Source organism: Rhodnius prolixus, unplaced genomic scaffold (assembly GCF_049639745.1).
Source record: "Rhodnius prolixus isolate KJV_2025 unplaced genomic scaffold, Rpr scaffold_4, whole genome shotgun sequence".
NCBI lineage: Eukaryota > Metazoa > Arthropoda > Insecta > Hemiptera > Reduviidae > Rhodnius > Rhodnius prolixus.
The window spans coordinates 24,070,747-24,083,572 of record NW_027411614.1 but is presented as its reverse complement, the minus strand read 5'-3'; the positions used below and the strand labels follow the sequence as shown (position 1 = coordinate 24,083,572).

The following is a 12,826-nucleotide window of genomic DNA, read 5'->3' as shown; positions in this document are numbered from 1 at the left end:
AGTTTCGGCTAATCTAAAGAATAGCTCCCCGGAGGTGTGGCCTGTTTATTTTTAGGGGGTGGGAAGTACAGATTTTAAACTACTTCCCGACAATGAACTGTTTCGGATTGTGCGAATTTCGTAACTCTTATGTTTCGCGCGCATGCGCAGTACACTTACTGCATAGTAACTGCTTCCTGTTTAATGTATTAATAGTTCCCGTGAGTGCCCTGTTTGTGACCTGAGGTGCCTTTTTTTTTGTAACTTTATGAGTATGAGCGTTTTAAATTTGCAGTTTTTTCTTAAATTAAAGCATGATTGTAGAGTGAGTGAGGATGGAGTAATGAATGTTATAAAATTTTGTTCGATTTTCTGGAGGGAGTTCGACAAGTATACCCTCCTCAGGCAAAGGACTCCACAGAATAAGATAAGTTTCTTTTGTGTTGTTCTGTGTAATTATTGTAATGAATCTTGTGACACAAATTAAAAAATTGAGGGTGATTAGGTAGGTTAGGAGGGGGGTATGGGGGGCGAAGCCCCCATTAAGAAAAAATAAGGGGGTGTGGGGGCGAAGCCCCCCATTAAGAAATAAATAAATCAGGGGGTGTTTAAATAGAAATATCAATCCTAAATAAATAATTCGAAGTGATTCTGATTCGCTGTTACCATATAACCCGCTAGATTTAAGTGTAAATATAAAATAAAGAAATAGTTTTATATTTATATTTGAATATGGCGGGTTCTATAGTAACAGCGAATCAGAATCACTTCGAATTAGGCCACACCTCCGGGGAGCTATTCTTAAGATTTACCTCAGTTTCTTATATTTTGGCTAAATACACTGTTCAAAAACCATCAATTTATCTATTGAGTCTATTATTAATTCTATCCGCTGATCTGTTTCCATAGGAACATTATTTTTAAAACTTTTTAGATATTTGTTCCCATAAATTATATAAATTTACCGGGCATTCAGCTATAAAATGCAGTATGTCATCTTTTGTATTATTTAAACAAAATTATAGTTCTCGTCGTAATGAAATTCATATTTCTTATGTTTGAAATAAAATGTTACAATATTTCATATTAGCCATTCTAAGTTGAGAGACAATTTCAATTAAATTAGATAAGATTCTAAACCTTGAAGAGAAATAATGGATTGTATGATGAAGTTAAAAATGAAATTATATGTTTGCTAATTGAATGAACGTAATTTAGTTTTTCTTCTTTTTTTCCGGTTGTCCATTTTGTCCTTCCCAAATTAGAGAAAAACCTAAGGACAATAAAATATTTTTCATTTCATAGGCCTAGCTAAAAAAAGGGTACCTGAATAGATCGCGTGAGGTCTAATAGTTTTAAGTAGACTAGTTTCGGGTAAACGGTCATCTGGCATGAACAGTAATTTTATCCATCAATGGTACAGTTTTTTTTTCCTAAATACTTGAAAGTTACAGCGTATTTTACTAAGTTTCGAGCCGAGTATAACAGTTTGGGTTATTTTTTGTTTTTTCTGCAAATGTGAGAAGTGTTTGCAGAAAGTTCAATTAACTTCGTACTGTCGTCTCTAAACACTGTACGCATCACACCTCCAACAGATATAGTACAACACTGTCGGACATAGAGTCAAATAATTGCACTTTAGTCGTCCAGCAATTTGGGAAACATTAATTACATTTTTGCAGAACTAAAACTGCACTATATTCCGAAATGACCCTTCAATGGGAACCTACCTTATCCGTACTCAAGAGTTTTTCATTAATAGAAATTTTTCTATAAAAATGAGTCAAATAAAACATCGATATGCATATATCTAATGTATAGTGGTCAAAAAAAGCATTCATACACTAAGTTTTCTTACTTTATCTACTGAACTTTTGTTTCTAGGATGACTATTTCTTCAGCACTGAAATCGAAGGTAGTAACAATGGATTTAATGCTCTCATTTTCTTTTATAAACATAAAGAATTGATTAAAAAGCAGAAAAATAATTTATTGTATGCAAAATAAGTATTCATACACTCAGTCTGAATATTATAATTAACGCAAAACTAAAGACCTAAAATTTTGTAAGCAATCCCTTTGCATTTGTTATTGCCTGAAGCCTTCTTGGCATAGATTCCACCAGGTTTAGGTGTCTCTTGAGATGTGATTTCTGCCCATAATTTCTTTAAATTGGTTCTGAGCTCTTTTCTGGAAGAACATTTCAATTTTCGAATTTGTCGCCCCCAAGAAGACCATAAAATAGGGTTTTATTTTTCTGCTTTTTACTCAATTCATGTTTATAAAAGAAAATGAGAGCATTAAATTCATTGTTACTATCTTCGATTTCAGTGCTGAAGAAATGGTCATCTTAGAAACAAAAGCTCAGTTGATAAAGTAAGAAAACTTTTTTGACCACTTACTATTCCACAATTTTTGAGAAAATAGATGAAATCATTTTCGAAAAAATCTCAGTAAATAGAAAATCCATTCAGTTAAGTGGTATTTCCAGTCGTGAAACTTGAGAGGGAACCTATCGATCACAATCAGTTCCCTTGAAAACCACTGAACTTCCGAACTCAGAAGACCTCTGCCGCATGATCGCAATGGTTTCCTCTTTTTAGAAGGAGGAGGAAGGAAAACTAATTATCAGGCAAATTTTCTCATAAAAATGATAGGCTCGTATTTATGTATTTTTTGTTCCAATGTTTAAAGGGATTGCTGAAAATGGGAATCAAGTCGCTTCAGTGAAGTGCATTCTGAATGCTGGATTTTTGTGGAAATCTCAGGACTTGCGTTCATCAATATCTTCTGCGAAAGAGTGAATAAAAAAGCGAGGGATCTTTTCAAAATGGAAGTAAATGTTCTAAATGCAATTGCAGAGAATGAGGCTAAAAGATAAAGACGAAATGGGTTGAAGGAAGGTTGCATTAGTTTTTACATACAAAGTAGCTAGGCTATTTAAATTCAAATGATGAAATGATCATTAAGTAAAAGGGTAAAATAGGCAATAAACATTGATAGGCTTTAAAGTCCTAAGTAAAGAAAAGTCCGACTGGATTGTATTGGTTATCTATGCAGTAAGTACACTTTGTACCCTATTTTTTTTGGAGGGCCAAGGATAGAATGGACCAGAGGTAACTAGTGCTGCAATGCCGGCCGTCCGTTGTTTACTCAAGTCCATGCTAACCTTGCTCTTGCTGAAATGGTATTTGTGCTTAATGAAGGAACGCCATGGGTTCGGCCTTCTGATCCTGTTTTTTTTTTTTTCCATTCACTTGGTAAACATTCACATCACAGTGCCTTAACGCTACAGTGGAGCTATTTCCAACTAATACTCAGGATCCCCTTACCACACACTGTCCTATTTAGGAAATGGTATGGACTTAACTATTCAGATCTTTGATTACTATTGATCCAATTAGAATCCTGTATTCCTTGCAAATATACATCTGTAATATCAGATTTATTCTTCCAGCTCAAGCTCTCTAGGGATATGCAGGAAAAGGCAGCCAGGAATCGAGGAACCAGCAGATTAGGGTAACCAATCCTTCATGGCAAATATCTCCCCTTATTCCTCCTGAGACAACATCCCGCCCTAACTGCTGGATATCCCGATTTCAATCAAACTTCTCCAGAGAATCTACAAGAAGAGGGAAAGAACATATATTCGCAACCACAACTCGACATTTACGACGGTTTGTTGTAATGAGCGACCGGTCTCTCAGTTGCTTCGTTTTCTGCCACCACTATGCCATCTAACCTTCGATCTGGGTGGTTTAACTCCTTGGCTTTGGCTAGGAGAGTGCTGGAAAGAGAAGCTGCGTCCGTTTCATCCCTTCACTTCCCGATATTCTGAAAATAACATCCTCTGTCCATCTCCCAGCAACATGGAGGTGTGTGAGGATAGAAGGTTACCTCAATTCTGGTTATATGACGTCCTGATACTTTCTTTGTTGACCAACCCTAAAGGATAATTGTCCAGGCGGCACCATGAGGAAATAGAGATCAGCTTTTGCCCTAACTAAAACCTAAGGTTACTCCAGAATCTGTAATCAGAAGTTCAACTCAAACCGTATTTTGAAGTTCAGAATTTTATTGAAAAATACTTGAAAGAGTTTTTCTTTTGCTTCAGAAACTATTATTTACTCGAATCTATCTTGAAAATGCATTTTAAGTTACCTACTCTCTGATAATGCAAAACTTTGCTCTTCAGATCGATTTTCTGTTCCGGCTCTTACATAATATTAAGCAACATTCCCAGATTTTCATTACTGAAATTACAGTTAAAGGAAAGTATGTGACTCTAACATATGTACTTTATTATAGATTTACCATGCAGAAAGTACTTTAAAATGACGATTTCGTTATGTTAGTTCATAATATGCGAAGAAATACACACGATATTGTAGATAAAATCGTTGATTAATGAACATATATACATTCTGTGTAAATTAGAATGTATTTGGCCGTTTACAGTTCACCACAGTTGTAAGTAACGTCTGTAAATTTTAATTAGTACTATAAATCTAAATAATTACCCCTCTGGGTAATTTATTCAATGTGGTTGGAACCAAGATGTTGATAAGAGCACCATTTCTTCACCTATCTATTTTGGTATGGGCTTACAATTTATTGGCTTCTTACACACATTGCTTTCCCTTATTAGGTAAGGAAAGTATTACGACCAAGTCTACGATGTACAGTTTGTATTACCCGTTTTGAAAAATTGGTTATTAGAAAATAGTCCGTATTTGAGCATTTTTGTCTGGGGATGAAGAAGGTGAAAACATTATATTTCGATTTCATCTCTCTTCGACTGTAATTTGGCTATCGAAATTCCTCATCAAGAAGTATTCCACTTTATTAAATGTGTTTTTCCCCTTTTTTGAGATTTTTGCCAGAAATGGCGGCAGCCATTTAATCAAAACGATGTTTTATTTGTCGACCGTTGTTGATTGATTCTCTTGGGATATTGAAGGGTGGTCAATAAATTTTGTATACAAATAATTTTTTTTTACCGACGTTATGGCCTTCTGCAGGGGCTGTTCAATGGAATTTTACAACATTATTATAAATACAATTTTAAGTAAAAAATAAGGAAAAAATTAAAATATTAAGAAAATAAAATAGTTTTTTTTTTTTTTTAATTTATTTTGTAATTTACAATCTGTATACATTGTATACCAATAAGTAAATATGAAGAGAGTGATGAACTGTTGCGGGAGGAGAGCAGGAGGAGAGAAACTACCCAGTGGTAGCACTCTCTGTAGGAGAGAGGAGAATGTGAGGAGGAGAGTGATTTAGTTCTTCAGACTACAAGGAAGTCGCGGGGCCACTGGCGATTCAGTCGGCAAGGAGTGTTATGGATGCCAGAGGAAGCGAGAGACAGTACAAGAGGATTAGAGCTAGTCGAGAGGGTAGTATGGAATTTTTGGTATTTAGTCTTGGCGAGTTGGTCTATGAAGGGAATGTTGAGGTCGGTGTGAAGAGTGAGGTTAGTCACCGTTGAAAGGAGCTTCGGCTATCTGTCGGAGGAGTTTTGACTGAAATGTTTGTACTGTCCGTATGTTTGTAGGTTTGGCTGAACCCCACAGTTCTAGTCCGTAGATCCACATAGGTTTGGGAATAGTGCTGTATATTAAGCGTTTGAGTTCTATGGGCGATATATCTCAAGGTGTTGAGAGACATGATTATGGCTGTGTGGGTAGAAGAAAGCATGCCAAAGGAATGGAATATAACTGTAATATGCCCAATATTCAAGAATTAGTTTTGTGTATCTTGGAAGCCAGGTAGATCGCAACAATAACATGCAGTCCGAAATAAAAAGAAGAATTGTTGCGGCTAATAGGTGGTTTACATAAATATATGAGTAGTAGGCTCATATCACGCACTTCCAAGATAAGGATATACAAGACACTTATCCGTCCTGTGTTGTCCTATGCCTCGGAATGCTGGACTCTTACCAAAAGTGATGAGCAAAGTTTGCTAAGGTTCGAGAGAAAGATTCTCAGAAGAATCTTCGGGCCTGTAAAAGAGGGAGAGTCGTGGAGACTGCTGTCAAATCAGGAGCTAAGCCTACTGTATAATGAGATGGACGTAGTACGATTTATTAAGATTGGCAGGCTTAGATGGGCTGGTCATGCCGTCCGAATGGGCGGAGGCGAAACCCCTAAAAAAGTGCTTGAGGCACAGATGTTTGATAAGAGAAGAGTAGGCAGGCCTAAAATGAGATGGATAGATGGTGTGGCTAATGATGCGAGGTCCCTGCTGGGAGTAAGAAATTGGAAATTGGCAGCGCAAAATAGAGAGGACTGGCGCACAATGTTGAAGGAGGCCGAGACCCACATTGGGTTGTAGCGCCATGGAAGAAGAAGAAGTTCTATGGGCAATTTGGAGCTTCGTCCTAGTAGTCTGTAAAGAAGTTTCGCACGTTTTGTCATTGCTTGTCTTTTAAGTCTAAATAAAATGGTAAAATTAAAAATTAAATTATGCAACTGTTTAAAAAGTAAAAATGTAAGCAATTAAAAATTATTATTATTATTATTATTATTGCTATTTTCAAGTAATAAGTTTTTCGGTATTTAGGAATGTTGTTTTCTTTCATCTACTTCACACATTCAGTGTTTTTGCTGGGAATTCGGCTCATGCTGTACCAAGTTTCAGTGACAAACGACAGTATCTGGAGTATAGCTTTCTTTAAGGTCTAATATTGTTATTATTATTATTGTAAAGTTCGTGTAGAGAACCATGTTACAGTGTTAGAATACTGGAAAACTTACTTTTACAGTTTTCTTTTTTTTTATCTGCATTCTTAGAAAATGCCAGCTTATTTTTCCGATATTTAGTTTTCTTTTCTTCGAAGCACTCTTAGTGAAAGCTGCTTATCTTCTTCCAATTTTTTTGCTTCCGTTTTATATTTTTTCAAACATTTTACCAAGCAGTGCTTTTTGGACATCTTTTTTATTTACAGTTTTTTTTTTTTAACATTCTCTCAATATTCCGGGAGATATTCGAGAATAATTTAGTCTCATGATGATGAATTTATTGAAAAAGAATTTGGTGGACTAAATTGTGAGAGAGACGATGTTAATGAGATAATAGAGAAAAATAAATGAAATCAATGAAAGTTTGATAGTAGACAAGAAGATTAGGTAAAAGGAGCGGTTAATCAAGAAGAACTAATGGAAGTTAATTCTAGAGGATTCAGCTGAAGAAAGTGAAGAGAAAGAACTCTAAGAAAATCCGCTGATGAGAGGAAGGGTCCAAATTTGGACCTTTTTCGGAAGGTAGTCGGTTGTTTGTCTCAGGTTATTTCACTCTAATGTAACATAATTAAAAAAGAGTATGATTTTAGAACAAACCCGGAATTCTTGGTATTTTTCAAGGAATCCACCCCACCCTCAATCAATTTTGGGGGGGAAATTTGGTTCCAGTAAAAGTCGTAGATTTATAGTAATCGCTATGAAAAGTTTAAATGAACTCTTAGTAGTATTGTGGCATCCTCAGTTATCACCTAAGCTAAATATCAAATTTGAACTTTTTTCTGGCATTTTTATTTTTGTTTTTGAGATACGGTGGTTAAACATACAGATACAAACCAATTTGATGAAACTCTTTTTTCGAACTTAAAGGACCTCAAAACGGGCGTTGCCGATGAAAATTCAAAATTGAATATCCTCACAATTACAAACAATCCTTCTCTTAAAAATTTCAAAATTACTTAAAATTTTTAAGAGAAGGATTGTTACTTACTTAACTAGACAAAATTACTTAATACTAGACTGAAAAGACAAGAAACTAACCAACGCTACAAACTTCTCACCAAACTACTTGACAAACGATCTAAACTCAACTTACAAAACAAAAGACTCTTATATCTACTGCGACCTATTTGGTCATACGGCATTGTAGTATGGGGATCGACTAAACGTTCCAATTCTTTACGCATTCAGACTTTACTATCAAAAATACTACGAAAACTACTGAACGCTCCATTCTACATTTCTAACCTCACCATTCATAATGATCTCAAAATCTCTTTCATTAACGGATTTTACTAAAACTCGTTTCTTAAAAGTTAATTCCTTTACAACAGCTCATCCTAAACCTTTAATTGAACACTTATCTTCTTCCACATTACCAGGCAATCCTCCAAGGAGATTGAAGAGAAGATGGCCCCGCTACCTACTCTCCTAATAACAGAATAGTGATCTGATCACGTTGATGGAGTGTCGCCACTGACTGCCTTCTCCAATCTTCATTCACGACACTATATTACATCATATTTGCTTGTTGCAACAACCGTTGCAGTCGCAAATTTCAATTAAAGATTAAACAAAAAATAAAAATAAAAAATTACTTAAAGTAAATATTATTCAGAATTCGTAGTTTGAAAAAAATGTAGAAGTTTGATTATAATTTGTGTCAAGCGGGCAGATAATTAATTTAGTTGACCGAAATTAAGGCAGTTTTAATGTTAGTCAAAGAAAACTGTCTGAAATTGACAATCTTTAGAAATTACCAAGACATAGCTTTGGCTTAGTTTAAAGTTAACATTATCAAAATCTAATAAGTCCTTAAACTGGTACAAACTTGAGACTGTTTGTTGATTGATTTGCATCAGATAATATTTGAGATATTACTGTTTAAACATGGTTAATAATAACGGCTCATGAATGCTAGCACAACTCATATTGCAATACGGTTGATAACGATGTGACGTTTGTTTTCAATGCAACCTAGAGCACATTGATTTTCTGTATAGTTTTGTTTATGACACTGATAATGACATCTGCCACCTGTATAGATGCTGTGACCCTTTCTGACGCTTCTATTCCTTCCTTAAACTGTCACTAACGGTCTTCCTTATCTAGTTGCATTGTTTTCCATACTCATCATTGAATAGTAACTCCACAACCCCCCGCGTTGATATTGTATTCAACTTCATCCTATTCAGTGTTTCTCGCTTCTCTCCCAGTAGCTTTCCTCTAAAAATAAACACGCGCACATACATATGTGTATGTGTGTAAACAGAAAATATGTCCCTCTTTGTCGCCATTTTCATTATGACGCTCTTTTCCATTCTACAAACCAGAAACATGTTTTGACTGACGTAATCTTGCTTTCAAAATGGAAGTAGGTAGCACACACCTTTTTATTTTTGCTCTCAGCTTTTAAACGAACATTCTAGATAAAACACAATAGATCATGTCCAAATGTGAATGGCCATGTTGTTCGCGCAGAATGCCTCTTTCTATCCTCCACCTATTCCTATTTTTTTATTTGATTTTTTTATTTTTTGTCCCCTGCTGTTGGTTTTACACACCTCAGCGGTGCGATTATTTATTTATTTTGAATATATATATATATATATATATATATATATATTTTATCAACATTGTCCGCTCTTAAACTAGGTTATACTGGTCTATTTAATATATTTTATAAAAGGAGAGCTTTTGACTGAACAGCTTTAGTTTCTAACTTAAGCGGGTTAGGTAATTCAACAACAGTAGGGAAATAGGCTTAAAGCTTTACTTAGACCAGATTAAAATAGAATTTAAAACCACTTTTTTAGACTGAGTTAAATTTTACATTTTTATGCCACATTGTAAAATATACTAGACTACTTCAAAAAATATGATTGCTTAATAAATTTAGAAATATTTTCTTAATTTGCTGTTAGAGTAGCGGTGATATTAGGTTTAAATTACCCAAATCCTTTGAGGTATTGAAGTTTTAAGTTAGCTTTCCAAAGTACTAAACGTTGCTTTAACATTAGGCCATCTTTAAAGTTTGTAACATTAAGTGTGAATGGAGAGATATGAGTGGCTGAATTAGTGATTGGTCTTAGACGCGAAACCAAGTATTATCTCTGCAGATCTGAAGTTGTACTATTTGTTAAGCTTCCATCTACCTATCTACCTACCCTTTGGCAATACGACCCTAAAAGAGCCTGAGCCTCCTACTTCACTCTTCTCTTTCCTGGGCGTGTCTACTCCATCTTCTCAATACCCTTCTCTTCAATACTTCTTCCGCATCTCCCATCTCAATCGGGGAAGTCCTTTTCTATCGCTCTCTCGTTCCCAGTTTCCTTTCCAACAGCCTTTTTGGAATGCTACCTTCGGGCGATCGTTCCACATTCCCCAGCCATCTCAACTGGTTTTTTCCCTTAAAAAGGATACCATGTCTAGTTCAAATATATATTTTGACAGAGCTCAGCGTTCTTCCTTATCCCTCAGCACCTATTCACACAGACAGGTCCATATATTCTTCTGAGTACCTTCCTTTTTCAAACACAATATATACAGGGTGACCAGAGTTATATGCTCCACCCACTTTTAAATGGAGGGAAATTTCGAAAAAATAAAAAACACGTATTTAATCATTTTTAGTCTAGATTATTTTCAGTGACTGACCCATTTTTTTAAACCCCTGTATCTCGAGATACAGCATCCAACTTTTGTTTTTCAAATGGAACGTTTTATATATATTTTTTTGCATATTTTTATAATATTTGAGCTCAAAAAAAACAAAAAACATTTTTTTGAAATCGGTTAGGTTTTTCAAAAGTTATGGTAATTTAAAATATGAAAAACAAATTTCAGTTTACTGTCCAAATTACGTTATTTTTTTTAAAGAATCTGTTCAAACTGGGCACAATCAACGGATAGGCAAGCCAAAACTCTGGACTCTCACGCTTTGCTTGTAGTAGCGTGGCAGGGTGGCGAAGTCACCATATACGAGTATATAGCAGTGTGGTTATATAATAGTTACGTTTCGAACTCGTTTCCTTCTTTTGCTTTCACTAAAATTTCACTGAGTTTTTGCCTAAAATTTCTCATTGCCTTATACATTTTTCTTTAAGAAAAAATCTCTTGGAGGTTATAATGGTAGCAAGAATTTGGATACAGCCATTTGTCGTCTTCTTCTCTACCTCTTCTAGATCTAGGAAAGCGAAAAAAGTGCACACTCACAAAGAAACAAAAATGCTATCATTCTTCTACCGCATCGTACATCTCGAATAGTGTTAAGGACCAAAAACCATGGGTCTGCAGTTTTTCTTGTACAAAAAAACTAATTTTTTTTATTTTTTGAGTTCCTTTATCTTTTTTTTTCCAGAGAATAGTGGTGAATCCTTCATAAATATGAATGAAAGGTTCTTAGGTAGAACAATAGAGAGAATAGTACAGTGTTTTGTAGAAGATCCTTTAGGAGGTTGGGTTGATATAATAAACATGTTGATATGTACTCGCCACATACACGGTTTTGTCGGTCCTAGGGTAGGTTCCGTTCGGCAGGAGTGCTGATGGGTAGGAAGGGAACAGCTCTTTTTTTTGGGCAGCTGTAGTAACTGAAGTTGGCGAAATGCTGTCAGAGTAAGGGGTGAACAGAAGAAACGGCTCGTTCTGTTTACTTAGAACAGCTAGTGTAGAATGTATATGTGTATGTAAGCAAGTTTGTATGTATATATGCGTGAAATATTAGAATGGAACAAATCCAGAACCTCGTAGTTTGCATCTAGATTAGATGTTAACATCGCTCTAGGACCATATTACAAATATCTACTATTAACATACCATATTCCTTCTTTCAGCATTTAAACTTATTCTGAATAATGAATTATTATTGGTTGAGAAGTTCTAATATTTAGAACTCGTATTATTAGTGAGTATTTATGTAATGTTGTTATTTTCTACAAAAACAAAATTTATTTTCCTCTTTACTCGCCAAAAAAATCCAGTATTTTATCAAATTTTTGTAAGTGCACTTCACTCAGCTCAGCGCATGGTCCAAAGCTACGCTAAGTGCAGATTAGTTATTTATTGTGCGAGTAGCGGAAGGATTCACTCACCGAGTCTAGGGTTTACTCACGCGAGCGCAACGAAAAGAATGAAAATAGTTAACACAAGTTTGTAGTATTTCTGCAATCGTTTCAATAATGCAAAAAGATTAACTGTAAACTTAAAAAGCCTTAACGCTAAACGTAACTTTACTTGGATTGGATTAACTTGAGCTTAAAATGTTTAAAGATTAAGAAACAAATTAAAGTTATCGGACTATGCTTTAATTTGATTTTTCTTTTTTTACTAATTATTTGTTAATATTGTTGTTCAGGGCGTATGGAATAGAGCTTTGGGATTCAACCAAACGCTCCAATCTTCAAAGTATTCAATCTCTACAATCTAAAATTCTTCGAACTATAGTAAACGCTCCATTTTATGTCACTAACCTGACTATACACACTGACCTTAACATCCCTTTTGTCACCCTAATTGCTAAAATACGATACAGCCTGCAATCTCATAATAAATCCTCTAGTTCAAAATCTTTCTTCTGGAATTCTTCCTGACAACCCGACAAGACGCCTTAAAAGACAGTGGCCTCATGATCTCCTTTCAAGTGAAGAGAATGACTAACCATTTAATGTTTTGGAGTGTTACCACTGGGTAACTCCTCTACTCGTTACCTTATCATTTACTACTCTATTGTGTCATTGTTACTTATAGCGCTAACGTGCTGATTGTAGCACAATAAACGCAAAAAAAATATATGTTGTATATTTTACTTACAATTATTTCATTCACTGAAAGACATCTAATCTTGCCATTATTTTTTAATTTTAAGTAAGTTATCCATAAGTTGTTTGCATTGATTTTAGAATAAGGAAAACTATTCATCTCTATCAGGTAAAATTATTCTCAACATCGTGATGTTAGGAAAGTAGGGTGAGAAGATATTTCTTAGATTACAGGACAGAGGTGTCTAAAATATATATCTCTTTCATTTCATATTACATTATTTTGATTTTAGACTTAATGTTAAATTGAGAACTTACAAATTAAGCGCACAAATTGATAGTGCA

At 34.9% G+C, this 12,826-nt stretch overlaps 1 protein-coding gene across 12 annotated transcripts in view; it reads left to right on the top strand.

Moving 5' to 3' along the window:
* The window catches only part of LOC141455712 (pseudouridylate synthase RPUSD2-like), an 880,316-nt gene that overhangs the window by 661,935 nt on the left and 205,555 nt on the right, over positions 1-12,826 (top strand). The window lies entirely within an intron of this gene.